This window comes from Cyrtonyx montezumae, unplaced genomic scaffold, assembly GCF_038088225.1.
Source record: "Cyrtonyx montezumae isolate F1298 unplaced genomic scaffold, pur_monq_1.0 scaffold_16, whole genome shotgun sequence".
In the NCBI taxonomy this organism is placed as follows: domain Eukaryota; kingdom Metazoa; phylum Chordata; class Aves; order Galliformes; family Odontophoridae; genus Cyrtonyx; species Cyrtonyx montezumae.
In genome coordinates this window covers 6307695-6329101 of record NW_027071892.1, presented here as the reverse complement: position 1 = coordinate 6329101, position 21407 = coordinate 6307695, and the positions used below count along the sequence as shown (strand labels likewise).

The window sequence follows — 21407 nt, the reverse complement described above, 5'->3', positions numbered from 1 at the left end:
GAGCAGGGAGGGCCATGCCTGGGCTGTGTGTATGGCCAGGCAGGCTGGGGGCACACCAGGCTGTCAGTTCAGTACCTCTGGCCCCTAACACAGTGCAGACACAGCCTGCAGTCACCAGTGGTGTGCTGAGAAAGGATCACGGCAGCAGCACGAGGATGCATTGGGTCTGAGCCTGGCACATCCATATCTGCCACTGCTCACAGCAGTGTAGTACCACACATCAGGGCAGGCTGGAAGCAGGACAGAGCGTGGGGCCAATGGAGAGACCCACAGGTGTGGGGACAGGTCCACAAAGCTCTTCTGTCCAGAAAAACCCCAACAACGTGCAAAGCGAGGACAGCCCGACGCTCGTGAGGTTCCCACGCACCCACGCCTGCACAAATGCCACCACTGCCACCAGTGTGTCCTGCTGGAAGCCCAGTGCCGTCCCAGCCCTGGGGGATGAAGGGATGGGATGAGCACGGGAAGACCCCCAACCACCAGAGGGATGCGTTGGGTGCAGCGTGATGCTCACGGTGAGACAGACAGGCGGACGGATGGATTGATGAATGGATGGACAGGCAGATAGGTGTTTGGGCAGACAGCAAACAGGTGGACAGACAGACAGACAGACAGACAGACAGACCCACCAAGTCAAGGCAGCAGCACGGCCACCGCACCTCCTCCTGCTCCTGCTCCCAGGGACAGCCCTCTCCTCGCAGCCCACCAGCACGGGGGCCCCGGGCAGTGGCACTTGGTGGCCTTGCCACCGTCCTCTCCTTGTCCCCGTCACCACGGGCGTATGCCGGCTGGCGGGAGGCACGCTGGGCCCGGCAGCTGTTGTAGTTTTGCTCCGTGGTTGCCAGGCAATCGCGAAGGCGAGCGCCGAAGCAGCAGCGGGGCCGAATGCTAATGGGGACTGGGAGCAATCCCTGCCCAGCCCCAAGGAAGGCCCAGGGGTGCTCAGCACGCAGGGCAGCACTGTGCCACAATGACCCAGCGCAGGTGTCCGTGCTCTGGCCACATTTCCCTGGGGCTGGGGGCACTGACCCGTTCCCAGCCCTGACGTTGCAGCCAAACCTACAGCACCGGGAGCATGGGGATGGGGCTGCGTTGCCCTCACGCTGCCCTGCAGACAGGGATGTGCCCTGGTCTGGGCAGAGCTCAGGGGGCACAGAGGCAGAGAGGGGAGACAGCGGGAGCCCAGCATGATGGGGCAGGAACAGTGAATGGGGCAGGAACAGCGCAAGGCAATGTGATGGGAGCTGCACTGCAGCCAACAGCTGCACCAAGCAGCTCCCTGAAATGAGGTGGGTTTCTCTAAAACCTCTTCTCCACGTTGCAGTGCTCCTCCTCACTGAGCCTTCCTCCTGCCTCCCACAGGCAGAGTCTCCTTTGCAGCCTCTGTGGGCACCGCCCTCGTGGGAAACTTCCTTGTACCATCCCCAACCAACACATGCCTCCTCCTCACCCCATTCCATCACCAAAGCACACCAACTCATCGATGCTGTGGCAAAAGTGAGTCCTCATCCTGGGAACACCACCTGTCCACTGGGCACAGCACTCCCACTGGATATGTCATTACTTCCTTAAAACTTGACACCTAAACCCCAGGGTGCTGGATCCAGAACTATGGTTACAGCGCGGTTCTAAAGCCATGAAAAATTCAGTTTCATCCGCTATCCATGCCAGCGAGGATCATGGAAAACTGGTGGCAGCACCACCACCCTACACATGGGGACTCCACACCAATAGCCACAGCCTGGCCTCAGCAGAGCTCTTCAGGATGGCTACCACTGTCCCAAGGCAGCTCAGAGCCCAGGGTGGCCTAGCACAAAGTTGGCATGAGCAAAGCTGGCACTGGGAGCCCCACAGCTGGCACTGAGAGCCCAATGGCTATCACTGGGTCTGCCATGGCTGGCACTGGGAGCCCCACAGCTGTCAGCAGGAGCCCTAGGGGGCAGGGAATGGGTTAATGCGAGCACACTGAGCAGCTGGTTTTTAAGAGTCATGGAAAACTCAGGGGGTATTAGCTGGAATAGAAGGACGAGGCACTAGCTTTGGAGAGAGGAAAAACAAAACAAGAAAGCGGGGAGCGCGGTAACAATGACTAGCCAAAACATCTCATTTGGAGCCTTATTAAGAAAACAGCAGTTGAGGAGGGACAGCAGAATTCCAGCACCATGTCCAAGGAGTTGGGCCTGGAGAGGGGCCAGCAGCCAAGGCTCAGCTCCTGGCTGCCCTGCACCCTGCTGGCTGACCCCCACCCGCCCCGTGCCTTCCCAGAGCCCCCATGCAGCCCTCCTCGCTCTCTTCCCAGAAGAAAGAGGGTCTGTGCACAGCACACAGCCACATCTCCCCCCACATTTCATTTCTTTCTCCTCAGGACGCACAGAGTGTGAGGATGTGCTCTTGGACACCTCTATGTGGGATGCAATAGGAAGCCCCTTGGTGAGGAACAGCATCGCCCCAGGGCAGTGACAACCCCAGTCCCTTGCTGTACTAACAGCCCCAGCCCCATTTTACCAACAGCAGCAGTACCAACAACCTGCTCTGCTTCCCCAGCCTGTGCCATGGACCTGAGAGAGGCAGAGAGTTCCCAAAGCAGAGCAGAAGACGGCCCATCATATTCCTCTGCATTCTGGGAGGAAAGATCAACCTCTCCTGCATTGATACAGCTTATGGAAGTTTCTATCTCTGCAGTTACACAACACAAAACTGAATGCCGGCCGTCTCACACGCATTGAGATTGGGATCTGCTGGCTGCCAACAGAGCTGCATGCTGGCAGCTCAGGCACACCGATGCCACGTGAGGAGCTCTGGGAGCTGCAGATCCACAGGCAAAACAAACTCAGAGCCACAGAGGCTCTGGAAGGGCTCTGCTGATGCTACAGGGAGAGCCTGATCGTGGTGGGGGACAGAGAGGTGCGAGCATCCCTGCGCTCAGAGCATCCCCCACACCGCAGCGTGAGTCACGTTCCACGGGGCCGCCGTGCTGCCTGCTGCTTGCTCATTTCATTGATGACTCAGGGCTTAGGAAGCACGTTCGAAATCCCTTAATGAAATAATGGAGATAGTCATTTTTATCGGCATGTATTTTTAAAACAAATCGTTGAGTGAGGTTTGTGCCTAGCTCCAGCTTCAGGACAGAGCCCGGGGCACCGTCGGGGCAAGGAGCAGCCCCTGCACATGGCACATCCCAGTGGAGATGGTGGCTGGGAATGAGGATGCTGCCTGGATGAGATGGGAGGGCTGAATCCCAGCATGACTGGGTTGAAGGGCCCTCCCAGCCCCCAGGCTCAGCTCTGCCATGGGCAGGCTGCCCCCCAGCTCAGGCTGCCCAGGACCCATCCATGTCCATAGGCACCTCCAGGGATGGGGCACCCACAGCTCTGGGCAGCAGTGCCAGAGCCTCGCTGCCCTCTGAGTGAAGGATTTCCCCCTAACATCTGACCTAAATCTCTTCCATTTTTGGACTGCTGGCCAATTTGACTAAGTGCTGTCCTGAGTACAGCCAAGGCCGTTACCACCAGGACTCTCCTTCTCTCCCCACATCAGCATCACAGAGCTGGGCTGGTGCTGCTGCTGCTGCCCTTGCTCTGAAATGAGCACCGCCCCACATGATGCTCTGAGCCTGCCTGGAAGTGCAGCATCACCAGAAGCACCAAGAGAGAAAAAGGTGCCCGATGACAGGACTTAGGCCAGCATCAAACATGAAACCATTGGAAAGGACAGTGCTGAGCTCTGATGTTGAGCAGCACTGGGAAAGAAGAGCCACAGGGCTGGGAACCAGGCTGCACAGGGGGGCCGAGGCAGTTCTGCATGATCCATTTATTCCCACCAACACACATCAGTACCACTGCACTTTTTACTCCCTGAAATGTTGCCAAGCATGATCTGAGCTCATCTTTTTTTTTTTTTTCTGGGCAGTGTCCCTGGGAGAACCACATTATGAGCGGGGCAGAAGAAGCCTCATGCAATTGTTTAGAAACGACACCAAAACGATCCCCAAAGACAAGCAGCTGCTCGCAGGTGGCAGCTTTCTCAGTCATTCCAATAAAATCTGGCTCAGTACTCCCAGAATAACTGATGCCCACACAAACAAAAGGAGAGACAAAAACTGAGGGAGGTTATTTTTTCCATGCTGGAAGGACACTCCGCAAAACAAATTTGTGGGCTGATGCCAATCGAAGCCCACCACCCAAACCTGCCCCCAGAATGGGCGCCTCCTGTCCCTGTCTGCATTTAGCACAGCCTCAGGCAGGCAGGGGGATAGCTCCATAGGCAGCAGCAGGCAGGGGCTCTCACAAGCAGCGTGCTGCTGTGCACGTGCTGTTTTCCACCTTCATTTCTTCCTTCTCAGTGGCAGCCTGCAAACTGTTACTGCAACTTTGAGCACGCAGGGAAAGTGCTGGAGGAGCTGGGGCTGTGCTGTGCAGCCATACACAGCACTGTGTGCACACAGAGCCCAGAATGCAGGTACCACTGGAGACCACATTCCTCCACCAGGGGCCCAGCCCTTGGTGCCCAGCCTGGCTGAGTTCAGCACGCAAGGAAGGCACAAGGCAGCTTCTCCCTGCTGTTCTCCTCTGCTGGGACGCAATGGCACGTGGGTTATTGCAACCCATGCTGGGGGATGTAAGGGTGGAGCACAGCCCTGCTGGAAAGGACCTAGGGGTGCTGGTGGGTGGCAGCTGGGTGTGAGCCAGCACTGAGCCCTCGTAGTCCTAAAGCCAACCGGCTCCTGGGTACACAAAAGCAGTACAGCCATCAATGCAAGAGAAAGGATCTGTTCCTCTGTTCTGCACTGTGAGACCTCACCTGGAGCGCCGTGTCCAGATGTGGAGTGCTCAGTACAGGAGAAACACGGAGCTGTTGGCCACAAAAATGATCCGAGGGATGGAACAGCTCTCCTACAGGACAGGCTGAGAGCTGGGGCTGTGCAGCATGGGGAAGAGAAGACTGTCCCAAACCATCACTGTGAGGCTGTGCGTCGGAAGAGCCTGCAGGAAACCCCCCCAGGTGCTGCACACGTCTCCAGGAGCATCCCTCCCCCAGCAGCCCTGCAGCAAAGGACACATGGTTTCCTCCAGGCCCCCCCATGCCACACCACTGCTGCCCCACGCGTGGCCCCGCACAGCTCTGCCCGACCACCACTAAGTGCTGAGGCACCAAACCCCATCAAGGAAGCGCGAGACACACTGCAGAATAATTGGAAAGCGTTTTAAAAAGCCCAGAGGGGGAAAAAAGCTTTTTGGAACATGTTCTCAATCTCATTAATTGGGAAGACAGCCTTGGAGGGGAAAAAAAAAAGATTATATTCCTTCCCAAATCATTATCCATTCTGAAGAGTGTATCATATGAAAACAGTTATGTAAAAGAATAAATTATATTTGGAATGGCAGGAACCCCAGAATAAAGCTAAGAACTCTGATGTTCCCATATAAAGATAGGAGACAGTTATCTGTTCCAAATTTTCGAGTTTTCTGCTGTGCCAATTCAAATTCACTACATACCAGCATGGCCATATAAAGGGGACTCCACCCATGTAATCTTGGAACGAGCTCCAATCCCCCAAACTATCAATTTAATGTATGGGGATACAAAACGAGACAAGAATGTACTGACAGAGAGCACAATCCATTAGCTCCGTGGCAGAAGGCACCAGAACGTGTGCGCAGGAACAGCTATTTAAAGTGACATTTGCATTTAAAGACCGGATCCGAAATGAAGATTTCTGCACGCAGACAGCGTCGAATCTGCCAGTTAGAAGGGCCATCTCTGAATCCAGTGTGAGTTTTGTTTTGCCTTTTATTTTCTCCTGTTTGCTCAGCATCACGTTTCTTGGCCGGCGCTGGGAAGAAAGCGGCTCAGGGTCGGGAGTTTCCCAGCTCTCTGTGCCTGTGTGCATCCTCCTAGCCCGTCCCACTCGGGCTCTCCCCTGTGCACAGTGGGGAACAGGGCCACTCCAGAGCTGCTGTTTTGGGGGTGTCGGGGCTCTGGGTGCCCTCTGTGACATGGATGGAGCCAGAGGGGGCAGCGCTCACTGGCTGCCCCACACTGCCCTGCCCCTCACCCCACAAGCAGTGTTACATCCCAGCGGGGCAGAACGCACAACTTTCCTGTATTTCTGCAGGTGCATCATGGCTGCAATGAGCCCTGTCCTGTGCTGAGCCCTTCCTGGCAGCCTGCAGCAGGACCCTGCTCCTGACAGGGGTGCTCCTGCAATGTGGGGCACGGCAGCGGCAGCATGGGATGGCACACAGCCCCCACAGGGAGACTGCCTGGCCCAGGCATGGAGGCACGGACAGACCGGGTCAGCTAAGTGTTTCCATTCAAGCCAGACAGTGACTAATAACTCCATTAATTTGTTACTCAGTGAAATTTTTCAGCCCCACAAGAGCCAAACAGTCGTTCCAAGAGGAGAACTCCTGCAAGATGCATTCCTCCCTGCTGTCCCAGGAATACCCGGGGATCCATGCCTGCAGGACAGAGCTGACAGTCCTTTCATCCATCACAAAGAGCAATGCACTAACCTTTCCTTTATCCCTTTTCCTCCCTGAATGCCATTTACTGGTGGCAAGAGCTCATGTCACCCACCCGCAGGGCTGTGGGAGGTGGGGGCTCATCTCCTCGTGCTGCCACTGCCACACATCAAACAAATAAGAAAACAAACATTTGTTTTATTGGCGTTACAGCTGTCAGCACAGGGGAGGAAAGAGCATGGCACACAGAGTGTCCACCTTCCACCCCTTCTGGATCCAATGTCACTGCATGCACGAGCTGCACCCAGCAGCACTTGGGGGCTCCTCTGAGCTCCCTTGAGGTGCAGCACATGTTGCTCAGCTCAGACACCACAGATGGGATTGGTGATGTCATGGGACCTGCGGCGATGGTCCTTTTATTTGTGCCTTCAGAAGACAGTGCTCTCGAGAGCCATCAGCCAAGAGCCTGCATCACGCACCAGCACATCCCAGCTGTACGTGGGGAGCCTGGTGCTCCCCTGCTGCCTCCCCCTGAGCCTGGGGCATGGTGGGGTCCCACTACGTGCTCCACAGAGTGTTCTCCCCCCCATTCACACCTGCTCGAAATGGACCTGCTGCCTCTGAGATGGCATTGAGATTCTGCTAACAACCAAGCTTCAGGCAGGCCTCAGGAAGCCAAAGCAGAACAAAACATACATTTATGACATGATATCACCCTGGTGGATCCTTGCACAGAACACAGAGGATAAATAGGCAGATCTTCTCTTACAAAAGCCCTGTGCTTTCTCTTAGTTGGTAAACATGCAGCCCTGCAAAGCCCACAGCTCCTGCATTCCCACCACACCAGGTGCAATGCCACAGGGCACACAGCAGAGCTGCAAACCACCCCGCACACCACCCGCCCCAAGCCCTGCTCCTGCAGCTCTCATCCTGCAGACTGCTCTCAGCCCATCATCAAACAAGCTTACCGAACCTCCTCGGGGCCATGGGGATGCGAGAGCCCTAACCCCCAGAGCTGAGCCCTCAGAACCCCTGTGGATGTCCCCAGAACAAACCCCACACATCTCTAGGAGATGAGACACAGACTGCACCACAGCCCCCACCCTGGCTCACCGTGTTCTCAGGCTTGCTCCATCCTGTGCCCCATCAGGCACATTGACCCTACCAAGAATGGGGCAGTGCCCAGTGCCCCCACAGCACCTGGCAGCAGCTGCAGCCCAGCCCTTCACCTCATACCTCCCTGAGACCCTTTACCCTCCTGGCCTCCGTCACAGCCAGACGCTTTGGTTCACATTAGGCTTCTCCCAAATGATATCCCAGAGTACCCCAGCTCTGCAAGGTGCACCGCTCACCATCTCTGCTATGCTCTGGTCTTCACAGGGGCTCCAGCTTCTTCCTCCTTCTCCTCCTCCTCCTTGTCCCCTCCCTGGCTGCACAGCAGCCGCCCGTTCCGGCTCCATTCTACAGTCTCTCCCCACGATTACAGGGCAGCACAGCCACCCCAGGTGCGGTGGCAATCACAGACCTGGAGGCAATTTCCATGGAAATGTCCCCTCCCAGCTCAGACGTGGGTTTATCTGCCTGGGAGGAGCATCCCACACCAGCACGCTGCAGTGCCTGACCTGTGCCTTGCCATCCCAGGATGCAGCAATGCCTCACAAGCAACAAACCACGTATTCTTTCCTTTCCTCCCTCTGTCCCAAGGCAGCCCAGGGACTCACCTCCTCCATTGCTGGCCCCGCAGCTCCCAGTCCTGACCAGAAGCATCAGCCCCATGCCACTGGGTCCCCACAGGGTCCCCAAGCCCCAGCCCCAAGCCGTCAATGAGCAGAGCTGCTTCAAGAGAAAAGCACACATCTGTCTCCATGTGGGGTGATAAGGGCAAAGACTTCAGTGGGAGAAAGAGATGCAATGGGCATTTATCAGTGCTGGGATGAAGATGAGAGCAAGCTTGGACCCCAAAGCCTGGCCCCGTGAACAGCCCCATCCCTGCAGGCTCCAGCACAGCAGCCTCCATGGGGCATTGTGACAGGATTCACAGCAATAGCACAGAAACACAAATGCACCAAGGATGAGATGACCTGGCAAGTCATGAGTCTCACCATGACACCATGTAGTATCCATGCACGCACAGTGTACCCACCTCTACAGGGGCTGTGAGAAGCACAGCCACAGCCCCCCAGAAATGACACACTGAGCTGTGATACACACACAGTGTCTGCTCTGGAAGCAGAGCGGCTTCCAGGGGAAGTGCATCACCTCGTGCCCAGACCCTGGGGAAGCCCACCCGCATTCAGGCAGCATTTGGGCTGCTGCGAGGGAAGAAATTAAAGAAATAAATCATATTTTGTTCGTGCTCAGTAAACATTTGCAGCGAGAGTCATGATTCAGCCTTGCATCTGCTCCTCTCCAGCAGGAAGCTGCCGTGCTGGTTAGCACGGTGGCTGCAGGGCATGGGGAGCCCGGGGCTGGCATGGAGACAGGGATGGGGATGGGGACAGGGACAGAGAGGAGGATGGCACCGCCACACGTCTGTAGTGAGAAGGCTTCAGTGGGGATAGGGAGAGAGAAGGGAGTTGGGACGAGAGTGGTTCAATGGGGAGAGGCCACTTTGGGGTCTCTGGGGAGCAGGGGGGAGTAAGGGGCTCAGGAAAAGAGAAACGAGGAACAGAGACAAAAAAGCTGCTGGGTAAGGGATGTAGGAAGGAAAAAAAATAAAAAGGGGAAAAAAATAAATGAAAGAGAAGTTGAAAATAAATCCTTGGGGAATTGTGGAAAAGAAGAAAGCGCGCAGACACGGCGGGCGCGCCAGAGCCAGAGCCAGAGCACAGGAAGCGCCTAACGAGGCTGGAGACAGAGATACTACCGTGCCGCGTGACATCATACCGCGCCGCAGCCCTTTCCAAAACAGCTCCGAGCTGCAGCGTGGGGCACAGGCACTGCGTTGGGAGCTGTGCTGGGAGCTGCCCTCACCAGGACGGCCCTGGGGCCGGCAGAGAGGGGACAGCGGTGGTGTGGGGCTGGGTGCGTGGGAAGGGGCATTGCCGTTCTATCGGTTCCCCGATTGATGCACACACTGTGAGTCCTGAAGACCCTGTTCTGCAAAAAAAGGTGTCGGATGCTCCTGACAAACCGAGCCAAGGAGTGAGAAACAGCAGAGACAGAGATCTAGAGGGCAGCAGGGCACCTCTGTAGCCAGGGCGGCTCTGGGGGGGGGGATCTCTGGGCCGGGCAGGCAGCCAAGCCACACAGCTCCTGGTCCTGCAGGGGTCTGCATCCTCCCGGGGTCTGCATGGGGTGCACACGCTGAGGGCACCCAGCAGCCACACTCCCAGCACCCTTCTGCAGGAGGTCTGCCAGCTCCACATGCTAGGCAGGTGGGAGAAACCCATCCCGGAGCCTCTGTTGACCCTAGAGCTGCCTGCACACCCCAGCTCTGCACTCCATAGCCCTGGGGCTGCCACTCTGCCTGGGGGGGTGGGGTGGGGGGTGACTCACATGCTGGGAGAAATTAATAAGCACGCACAGGAGAAGGCTCATCCCTCCACCAGCAGCATGAATCACGGCTCTGCCTGCCTGTCCAACGCATTGTTCGGCACTGAGTCAGTACTGCTGTGCAGGTTAGCAAGGGCAGAAATTAAAAGTGATGGCCTACGAAATGCAACAGCGCTGAGAAATTGTAAGGCAGTGCCACTATAAGAAAGCTAATGGGACTGCCCACAGAGCCCCAGAAAAGGCACGATCTGGGCTCCAGCTTCTCATCAGCTGCCTCTTTGCAGCCATGCCCCCCAGTGCCCTCAGTGCCCCTCAGTGCCCCAAGGCAAGGGGCAGCACTCCATGGCCACCACCTCTGCACTGGGCACCTGACATGTGCAGCCCCGGCTGGGGGAAGAGCCCTAAGTGAGCAGTGAGTGTCTCACGGGTGGGGGCCATCAAAAGCCCCGTCTGCTCTTGCCAAGAGCAGCTGCCCCCATTTCCCACCCAAAACAGCTCCTGCAGTACAGTGGTGCATCATCAGTGCAAATAGCAACTACGTCTAGAAAGTACATCGCAACCTCAGCATAGAGCAAGAGACTCCTGCAGGCAGAGTTCTTGTTGTTGTTGAGGAATGACTGCTGTGGAGCACCTTGGAGTGCTCTTGATGTCCTCACCTTCGACAGCCCTCATGCTTTGCTACCTGGCAGGTACTGAGTACACCAATATAGGCTCTATTGCACTCGGGAGCGGGGAGCAGAACTTGACTTCGTGGAGCAGACAGAGAGAGAGAGGAGACACCCAGTTTGGGAAATAGGGTCAGCTGCTGGGCTGCCCTGGTACAAGAGCATGAGCATACCCTGGAAACATGCACTGTGCCTTAAGTGATCCCTTCTGATTGTATCAGCCACCAACGACTCTCATCCTTCTCCAACACCAGCTGATAGATCAGCTTTGAAGATACCGTGCAGCAGCAAGTTCTGCAGGTTACCCCATCTGCTACAAGAAAGCACTTCCCCACGGCAGCGCTCCACTCGCTTCCTTGCAGCCCTGGCTAATGGATTTAGGCCTGAGAGAAAGACCAAAACATCTCCAAGGATGCTGTGACTCATGGTGCCACCCCACGCTGCGCTGGGACCCCAGGGCAGCTCCCACCCACTACCAGCACCTTTGTCACTGCAGGGCTGGGGGTGAGGAACACGACGTGTCATGCACTGCTCCATCCCACCCAGCAGTCCCAGAAGAAGCTAATCTGAAGGAGCCATCAACTGAAAACAAAACAAAATCTGCTCAACAAACTGGCGAGCTCTAGAGGACGCATTTTCTCCAACAAGGATCCAATTCAGCCCTAAGAGGACAGTTATTATATATTGAATGAAAGGCAATCGATTATTAAGAGCGCATTCATCAGGGCTGAGTAAACGTGTAAGAAGATACCCACCTATTACATAGCTGTGAAACCACACTGAATGCACTCCTAATGACCAACTGCTATTTACTTAACATTCAATATCCATTGCTAAGGAAGGTCTCTCTAGATTTAATAAGCCTCTGTTATTTTATGTTTAATTAAATACCGTCCACTATTAAAAACATATTTAACTGAGGTCAAAACCAGTAAAAACTGTATCTTATAACACAGCTGCTAAACCTCAAATATCTTCTTAATGATTAATTGGGATTTAGCACGATTGCTGTCTGACTGAGAGTGAGTGGAAGCCAGAAGCTCCGAGACTCAAGGACAAAAGTTCTTTACTTCTGCAAACAATTCTGCTGGTTGAATAGTCTGACTAACAGAAACATAGCAGGGCAGTGGGAGCCTCAGCCCGGCGTAACCCAGTTTGGAAAATTCAACATTCAGCATGGCCACGTGCACAATGCCTGCACAGCCAAGTGGGGAGCTTGGACACAGTGCCCCACATGCAGGGACCCCATGGGCTGGGACACTCACAGGACCCATCCTGCTCAGCCCTGTCCCAGCTCTGCTGCAGAAACTCCAGTGGCCGTTTGAGATTGCCAATGACTTGGGGTTGCCAATGGTTGGGATTTCCAATGGTTGGGATTGCCAGTGGTTGGGATTGCCAGTGGCTTGTGACTGCCATCAGTCTGGCTCTGTGGTTTGTCACCTAGGGCAGATCCTCCAGCAGGAACCAGCAGTGCCAGGAAGGAGCTGGAGCTGGATTTGCTACGATGGCCTAAGCCCTGCCCTCTCTGCTCCACTCAACATCGGCATCACTGGGCACAGGGACAGCTGTGGGGACAGGGGCCTCTCAACTGGGGGAAAGAAGTTGGAACAGGGAGCAGGGAGAAGTTCAAAGCATGTCAGCACTTGGGATAAAGCCATTCCACCTCAGTGACCTCCTGCAAGAGGATTTGATTCTTGTTGTTCTCATTCTGAAAGCCCTTCAAAGCAAAATCTGATACTAGCAAAGAATTAAGTAGAGCAGTGCATACCCACACAGATTGCACAAGAAAACAAATTTAAAAATAGAAACAGTGAGAACAAAAATGAATGCAGAAGAGAAGTTCAAGAATGGAAATCCCAAGGGTCCTCTCCTCCTGCAGTTCCCTCCTAACCTCAGGTATGTGGTGGCATCAGGGTTAGGCAGCAGGCTGCGTGCTGCAATCCTGGGATGTGAGTTAAGAGCTCAGACCTCCAGCTCAGCACCAGGCAAACCCAACAGAAGCACGCTGTGAGCTCACCATGCTGCTGGAGGAATTGGACCACAGTGGGGGGTTTTAGTGAGATGTCTCAAGCAAGTGTCAGCCCTGGGAAGTTGGCTGGGGCTGACACAAGCAAAGCTCTGCCCCAAATCATGTCCCAAGAGCGACTCATCAGCCTGCCATGAATGTCATTCCAAAGGAATAAGAGCCATCACTGGTGTCTGACAAAGCATCGTGCTGTGCACTGAGTCGAGGCAAGTGCTAATATCCATATTGAGCAGGCACCTCTGGAGGAAAACGTCGAGATAATTAAGTGCTACTGACACCTCAAGGGATCCTGGGAGTCCCAGCAGCATACCCTGAGGGAAGCATCACAAAGTGAGCTGGGTGCCTGTCTCTGCCTCGTGGCTGCCAGGCTGGCAGCTGCCTCTCCAGGTGCTCCAGGGACAGGATGGGAATGAGAAGGATCCTGTGGGAGGATGCTGGTGGTAACCATGTCACTGAAGCTATTCACCTCCCAGATCTCAGCACCAGGAGGTAAGTCCACTTGGTCTTTCTTTACTTCCTTCTCCAAGTACTGATTTATATGTATACATAAATGCACAGAGTGCCTATTTACGCTTCACAACAGCCCTCCCATGAACTAGCCATACCACAACGGTAAGCAATCCATGGCAGATACCATCTGCGTTACTTCAAAGCCACGCAACACATTAAGCAAATAGCAGAGGTGTCTGTCTGAGGAATATGGTGATGAAGGACGTCTCCATCTCCAGATCAGCCTTGGGGACCTGCTGCGACGTGGAGCGCTGCCCCAAGATGCAGGGCAAGGAATGTAGCACCCAATCCATCCCATCTCATTCAAGAAAAGTCAGTGGATGGGAAGAATCAGGAGCAGCTCCAGGGATGCCTCCCTGGATGAGCAAAGGAAAAAAAAGCCTGCTGCAGACACGTTCATCCTGTCTGCTTCCCTTATGTACACTCAAGGAGCTCTGTTCATTTTACAGAGGGTCCATCTCTGTTTGAATGATTCTGCATAAGGATCCAAGAGCCATGCTGAAGTCAACAAGCCAATAGTGAATGTTGGTATCTGTGAATGACTCCTATGAGGCATGGGAAACCTCAAGAGCTGCACCTGCACAAGCACAAGGGTTTGCTTGCTTCAGTTCACCTCTTGGTATCCTTGCCACACTCTGATTCCCATGAAAAATGACTCAGGAGTACCTCTTCCACCAACAGAAATAGGGTTGCATGGATGCCTTCATCTGAGGCTCCAGGCCACGTGCTTTAAAGGTCTGGGGGGCACCATAGATGTGTGGGACAACAGAACAGGGCTGAAGCAGCCCCTCTGCTCCTCTGCCTCCATGGCAGCATGACAGCAACAAGGCCAAGGCCTAGGGCAGGCCAGCCAAGGCCTTGGGGGTTGGGCAGACAGCACCAGAGGGGTCATGGCAGAGCCAAGCCCCACTTCCACGCCTGCTGCAGCTTTCTTACATCCCTTGGGTCACAGGTTTCACATCTTCCTCCATTAGCTGCCTGCAATGGAGGCATTGGCTCCAGTCATCTCCGCAGCCACAATTCCTCCGCTGCTTTATGCACCTACACCCACAGCAGCCTACGTCACACTGGAGATGCCCACTTCTCTTCATCCCCCATGCAGAAAGCCCAGACATACAGCCCAGACACCAGTGCACGCTGAGAGCTCCATCCTGACCCAACCACAGCAGCATAGCACGGCTTAATTCATTACAGCCTGCAAACCGCCTTGAGATCCTCCTCTGCTATACAACCCCAGGGCTGCTATTTGCTTAACCCCGCTGAGCAGACGGGGCAGGCACCCAAAGCCACAGCAGCACAGGCTGCTTCAGCCGGCCCCGGCCCCACGGAGCAGCAGCAGATGGATTGGCTGCTGCGAAACAACAACTTCCTTCTTTCTTTTTGCTCAAGTTAGCTGGGGTTTTAGGCTGAGATTTCGGTTACGTTTTGTGGCCCGCCTTTCTGGAGACAACCACCCGCCTGATGCTGGGTGAGAGCGAGATGTCTGAAACCAGTTGTGTTTACTTCGGTTCCAATCTTCCAATCATTCCAAATCCTGGGAAAATGAAGCTATGTTGCCGGGGTGAAGCTTTTGTTTGGAAAATTGGTTTCACTTTGGTGGTGATGTGATGTCCGGCCAACCCCTGCCCTCCACAGCACGAGTGTGCAGGGACAGCAGCACTGCGTGCGGCCCCCGAGACATCCGGGGAGCAAGCAGCGAGCCTGCCCTCCGCCAGAACCTGACACCACGCCGGAATGTAGAAAATTGCAAATGATACTTTAATTCCACAGTCACTCACCGCCAGTAGCTCCGGCCATGGGAAATACTGGGGCAGACGCCTGGGAGCGCCCGCACAGAGCAAAGCCAGCAACAGCCTAACTGGACGGGCTGGGACCAGGCTGCATTGACCAGCACTCCCAGGGTGGGCGACTCGAGCCCTGCTGCCCCGCACTGCTGCCCTGCAGCCCACCCAGTGGTTGCACCAAGTGCTTGTGCCCAGGTTCTGCATCTGTGCTCAGCCGAGGCACCTCCAGACATTGTCTCACTCGTGGGGTGGTGCCTGCACCCTGCACCCAGGAACCAGGACTTGTCCTGCTCTGCTTAGTGCCTGGTGGAGCTCTGAAGTGATGTGGAGTCAGAACAGAACCAAAATTAAGCACGAGACGATGTGGAAAACTCAGAAAGTCCATGTCCTGCCCACCAGGAGCTCAACAACTGCCATGGTTGGACCTATTGTCAGGGTAATTATCAGACACAGGAAGATGTGAACTTCAAACTCCCTGGGACAGCTTGGAGTTGGATTTAATACCATGCAGAGCATAGCCAAAAGTGTTACGAGAGGAGAGGGGCAGCACATTGGGATGAGGGCTGCTCTCACATTTCAACTTCCTGCTCCAGTTTCATGTTTTCCTTCCTTCCTCTTAACTGTCCATCTCAAGTCAGTGGTTTTGGAGACTGAGGAATAACATGATTCACTGCTGCTCTCTCCAACAGAGTTCAGGGTTCCATGGCACCCAAGGGTCAGGGACAGACGTGCCCAAGTGGGTGCCACATCCCTCAGCTCAGGACACCTCCCTCAACCCTGTTGTGCCCTGGCATGGGGCCGAGCATCCTCCTGACCATTGTGGAAGGGAGCAACCAAGCCAGGACCCAGCTCGCACCATCCCATGTGGCAACAAGGGCAGCAGCAGGTGAGGTCTCATTCATAGAAGTGTAGCCACCATGGCCTCATCATCACGCCCACACCAGTAAGGTACTACAGGTGTGGATTAAGTTTCCACAATGGAAAAGCTCAAGCTTTAAATCCTTTTGTGCCATTGAGACGGTCCCTAAGCTGAAGTCTCTGAAGCACAAACACTGAACCCTCGAGGTGCCAGTCCTCAACCCCCCACTGAGCAGGGGATGGAGGTTGCGGAGGGATAAGAACTCACAGCTCGGAGCAGAAAAGCTGTCACCTCGCTGCCACCAACAGGGACTTGAGGGGCTGGCGGGGCCATGCACTGCACCCACTGCCTCCTGGCCCCACCCCATAGCTCTGCTCCCCTCTGGGGTTCCATCTGCAAGCAGATCCCTCAAAGCTGACCTGGGGGCACTTTTGGAGATGCACGGCACAGGGGTGAGCGCAGCAGTGTCCCAATGCCCCCCCAGCTCCCAGGAGCCCCGTGTGCCACCTGCAGCACGCAGCCCTGACGTGCCTGGGGCAGGATTCCCCCTTCTAGCAGCGCTCCTGCAGCACAGCCCAGGGTTTGCTTTGTGCTCTGCATGGTGGGGAGAGTGCAGAGGAGAGATGAGAGGAGCGTCACGCCGTGCGATGGAAGAGGGTAACTCGAGCTGCGGTCTACCCTACATTCCTTGTGGCTCCAGCTCCCCAGCCAAAACAAAACCAACATTTTCCTTTTTTTTTTTTTTTCCCCTTTCCTTGAGGCCAAACAGGAGGAGGGGGCACCCGTGCAGCACTCAGCCCAAGTCCCACTGGCTGGGACCCAGCTCAGCTCTGCCAGCTCCCAGCGCTGTTCCCAGTGACACACAGCCCAGCCTGAGTGTCCCCCCACAGTGACACCTCCACCCACTACAGCTTCAAGGGTCCACCCTCTCCCCTACCATCTCATAAAATCTTTAGTGTGTTTATGGGAAGGCTTCTGCTACCCACAGTGCCCACATGGGGCATGGTACCAGGAGGGGGTCCTGAGCCCCTGATGTGCCATCCCATAGCACCCCATCCCATCTGTCAGCAGGAGTTCACTCTCCTAGCTGCTGCCCACCCCATCCCCAAGCAGGGTTGGCTTTGGCTTGGCCATACAGCGGACTGGGTGGCAACATCCAGGTGTGAAGCACCAAGAAGCCCCCGTGTGCTTTGTGAGTGCATTCAGCATCTGAGCCCTCTGGGCTGCCCCTCTGCACGGGGTTAGAGCTCACACTTGGGCACACGTTGCCATTCACCTCCCAGCCCCAGCCACTAACCAAGGGGCCCCTCCGGGCTTGTGGCAGCGAGCTGCCGACAGGGGAAAGAGTTAACGCTTCCCCCAGCTCAGCTCGTACGCTGTTATTCAATACATTATTGACGTTGAAAAGTCGTCACGTTACAATCCAGCAGTCCACGAGTATTAAGAGGAAAACAGAGGCATGCAGAGCAAGACACACACCGCGAGCTGTGGGCCCCTCCGCGCTACGGTTATGTTGCTGCACACAAACTCCTTTCCCAGACTTGGATTCCTCCCCCACCTCTCCCATTTGGTGCACAACCCACCCGTCGCTTAATGCCGCTGTGAATCCCCAAATCCCGTTCACAGGAGGGATTACCCGGGGGAAGGGGGCACGGTGGCCGCAGGCTGTTCTCAGGCTCCAGCAGCTCTGATGCTCTGTGGCTGACACCAGTGCCCGGGGCCAAACCCTGCAGGGAGGGCTCCTGAGTGGGACCCCGAGGCCATGCCCAGGGACTGCAGGGGCAGCAGGGTGCTCAGAGCGGACGGCAGCACCTGCCCGGAGTAAGGGCTGGGGCCAGGCTGCTGGGACCGCTGCTCGCCAGCCACCGAGCTCCCTGCTTGTATTTTATTTCATCCCCTGATGGGCGAAATGTGTCCTTAATTTGTCCTGAAAGAAAAAGAGGGCGAGCTGCATTCTCACATCCAGAACGAAGACAACACGCGAAGCCCTTTAGAAGCCGGCGCCAAACACAGGACGCGCTCCTTTTTCTAATTAGCGACGCCTTTCCCAGCGAGCGGGGTGGTGGGGCTGCACAACAGGTCCCACACCGCAGCCCCTCTCGCCCTCCATGCCCGATCTGTCCCCAGAGGGCAGTCTGGCTCCTCTCACACTGCAGAAACAGGGGTTCATCTGGTTTCAATCCGGCCCCTCACGGTAGCTGTCACCATGGGCTTGCTGGTAGGGTGAAGGATGCCTTCATGCAACCCCTTGCCAAAGTGGCCAGCACTGTGGCTGTGGCAGACTCCCAGTGCTCCTCTGGCACACCTTGGCCACGTGGGGCAGAGCACACTGGTGCTTGCAATGAGCGGACACCGAGCAATGCGCTGTTGGCAGCGCGTGCCGGGCTCCAGCCAGCACCTGTGGCTGCAGCAAAGCAGCGTGGGCTCTCCTGGTTCCCCTCCCCTCCCCCAGAAAGCCCCAGGAACCGCAGGAACCACAGAAATGCATCCCCGTGCTGCAGAGCCTCCCTGCGAAGGGCACGCTGCGCTGCCGGGGAGCTCTGCCGCCCGCACCGCCTGGCTGCCCGCCAGCCTCTGACAGCAGCTGTCACATAAAAGCAAACACTTAAAACCATTACATTTACAGCAGTTTATCTTGAACGCCGCCTAAGGTTTTGACGTCGCTCCACGATGACCGAGTTCAGTGGGTTCCCCCTGCGGCCCCCTCCTCCTCCCGGCTTGCCGTGACGCCACGGCACAGAGCTGAGGTCACAGCTCACCCCGTCCCATGCAGGGACTTTCCTGTGCAGTGCCTGTGAGCTGTGTCACTCCATCCCTGGGCACAACACAGCTAGCATCCCCCCGCCAGGAAACAGTCCCACACCAGGGGACACAACTCCTTCTGATGCAGCCCCTGATCCTGTTGGCTTTAGGGCTGCGAGGGCACACTGCTGCCTCGTGTCCAGCTGCCATCCACCAGTACCCCCAGTCCTTTCCAGCAGGGCTGTGCTCCATCCTTACATCCCCCTGCTTGTACCACTAGCGGGGGTTGCCATGACCCAGGTGCAGACCTTGCACTTGGCTTTGTTGGACCTCATGTGGTTCTCCTGGGTGCACTGCTCACCCTGTCCGGGTCTCTCTGGATGGCATCCCGTCCCTCGGGTGCACAGCTCAGTGTCACCTGCAAATGCTGAGGGTGCACTCGATCCCAGTGTCAGTGTCACTGATGAAGATGCTCAGGAGCACCAATCCCAGCACTGACCCTGAGGGACACCACTCGTCACCGACCTCCATGCAGACACCATCGACCACCGCTCTCCAGGTGTGATCTCATAGCCAGTCACACATCCCTCAAACAGTGCACCCATCAAATCCTTCCAATTTGGTGAGAGTGATGCTATGGCGGATGGTCTCAAAGGCCATACCAAAGTACAGACAGACGACATCAGTGGATCTTCCCCTCTTTGATGCAGTTCGGCCACCATACAAAGGCACATGGTTGATCAGGTGGACCTGCCCTCAGTGCAGCCATGCTGGTTGCCCCATCTCACCTCCCTCTCTCTCTCAGGCACCAGGATCTGCAGCTGGCCACATCCAAGCATCATCAAGGGTGGCTTGGCAACTACATGAGCCAACTCCCCCAGGACTCTGGGATGCATCTCATGAGGACCCACAGACTCATGGATGTTCAGGTTCCTGTTGCTCAGGTGTTGTTCCCAATGTTCAGGTCTTGGGGACGTGCATTCAGGTCAACACGAGGCAGGATGTCACCTGCCGACCCCCGAGCACACCCAATGTACTAACACACTTCTGGGTGCCCCTGAGTGAGGAACCACAGGGCAGAGCCCCGAGCTCTCATGGTGGGGTGAGGGCACAGAAATGCCAAAGCATTCCTCTTAACTTCCACTCCGCTCAGTACACGTCTCATGTGAAATGTCCTCAAAGAGCAACACAGTGCTGGCACAGCCCTTACATCACTGGGTGTTTCCATGCAGCTCCCACTCTATTTCCTGTACTCCTCTTAATGACGTGACTTCTTTTTTGCATATATATATATATATATATTATTTTTAAGCCTATTTTCTAACCCTTTGACAGCAACCGAAAACACACCGCAAGAAGACAGCAAGAGCCCCAAACCAGAGCCTGATGCTTCTGAACCAACACATCCTATGTGGGGCTGGGAGGGAGGAGGGGATGCTAACATCCTACAAGCAACCCCTGCTCATGGGGCTGGAGCCAGCAGCAACTTGCTGGAGGCCGAATTCCAAGCTGAGCAGTGGCACAGCGACCCCTCTCCATCCCAATCTGCACGGGTCCCTCAGGACAGCCCCAAGATCACTCCTCCCAGCATCAGCACACTGCAACAACCATCCTCAGGCCTCACAGCGTGCTAGGAGGAAGGGAAACAGGACCTGCAACGGGTCCGGCTCCGTGGGAGAGAGGAGGAGGGGGTCAGAGAGTTTGGGAAAGCGGGAGCCAGACAGCCAGGGAATTTTGCTCCGCTTTGCCATCGCTCTGAGTGCTCCACGAGGTTGGCAGCAGCGAAACCCGATCGGCTGTTAACCCTGGAATGCGTGGAAATGACAACTGCGCATAACTCCGGAGAATCTGCAACGGTGCCCCCGTTCCCGGAGCGGCAGCGCTGACCGCGCGCCTGCGGCATGAGCTCATCGCGGGGCTAATACCCTCCATGAGCCCAGCCTGCAGGAATGCGCCGCGCTCTTGGGGCCAGGGGGACGAGGGGGGACACCCACCTGCCCTGTCCCCCCACCCCCCCCCCCGTTTCCCACAGGTCGCACACAGCCTCGCCTTCCTCTCTTGTTATTTTCTGCCTTACAGAAAGGGGCCGAAAGCCCCAAAACCATGACACCATACAGCAGGGATGCGCAGAGCAGCATTACTGCCCTATTCCATTCCTCCTAACGAAACCAGCCCAGACCCACTCCCACTGGTGGTGAGAACTGCGTGGAGCAAGAGCTGCTGTGACCAGCCACGCTCGCCGGGCACCTCTCAAGTGTCAGCACGTCCTGCTGATGGCAGCTCTTTTAGGGAGGGGATAGAAGAAAACAGCAAAGTCGAACTGGACCTGCCTGTCCCTTGCACGCCCCGTGTGCTGCCTCTGGCAGCAGCTGTCCCACATCTGCCTTCTGGCATGAACTGAAGCTCAGCAATGCCACCACAAGCAAAGGCAGGGCTTCACAGAGCCAGCATTTGGGTGACGTGGGGCTGCTGGTGCCAAGGGGAGGGGAGGGGGGCATGCAGGGGTTTATAGGGTGTTTGTTGCCCTCAGGGATTGGGGGAACCAAGAGGAAGCGTGGCACTGGATTTGAGACAGTGAGGGCAGCCCTGCTGGGATCTCCCCTGAGCATCACAACTGTGGACATGGCTGGGGGGGACCTTCTAAAGGGGCACATGCCATGCTCATCCCCATGGCTCTCCTTCATCAGCCTGTGTGCTTCCCACGGAGCCCAGGAACATGGGGCACATGTGGGAGGGGACCTGGGGACAGCCACAGGCAAAGGGGCCACGGCATCAGGTTGCTGCTCCCATCCAGGGAGTGCCAATGGACGGGTCAGGGGCCAAGAAAGGGTCAGGGGGACCAAGGTCATCAGCCCCGGCCAT

The 21407-nt window shown here is 56.1% G+C and overlaps 1 protein-coding gene across 2 annotated transcripts in view; it reads right to left on the bottom strand.

Annotated features, from left to right (window-relative positions):
- LOC136046154 (ankyrin repeat and fibronectin type-III domain-containing protein 1-like) overlaps window positions 1-21407 on the bottom strand; it is an 88374-nt gene that overhangs the window by 43531 nt on the left and 23436 nt on the right. Inside the window, exon 1 of one of the 2 annotated variants that reach the window (XM_065732542.1) lies at window positions 630-673. The exons of the other annotated variant lie outside the window; for it this stretch is intronic. The gene's annotated coding sequence lies outside the window, so the exon portion shown is untranslated. Of the gene's footprint in view, window positions 1-629; window positions 674-21407 lie in introns of those variants that run through there. 2 annotated transcript variants of the gene reach the window in all.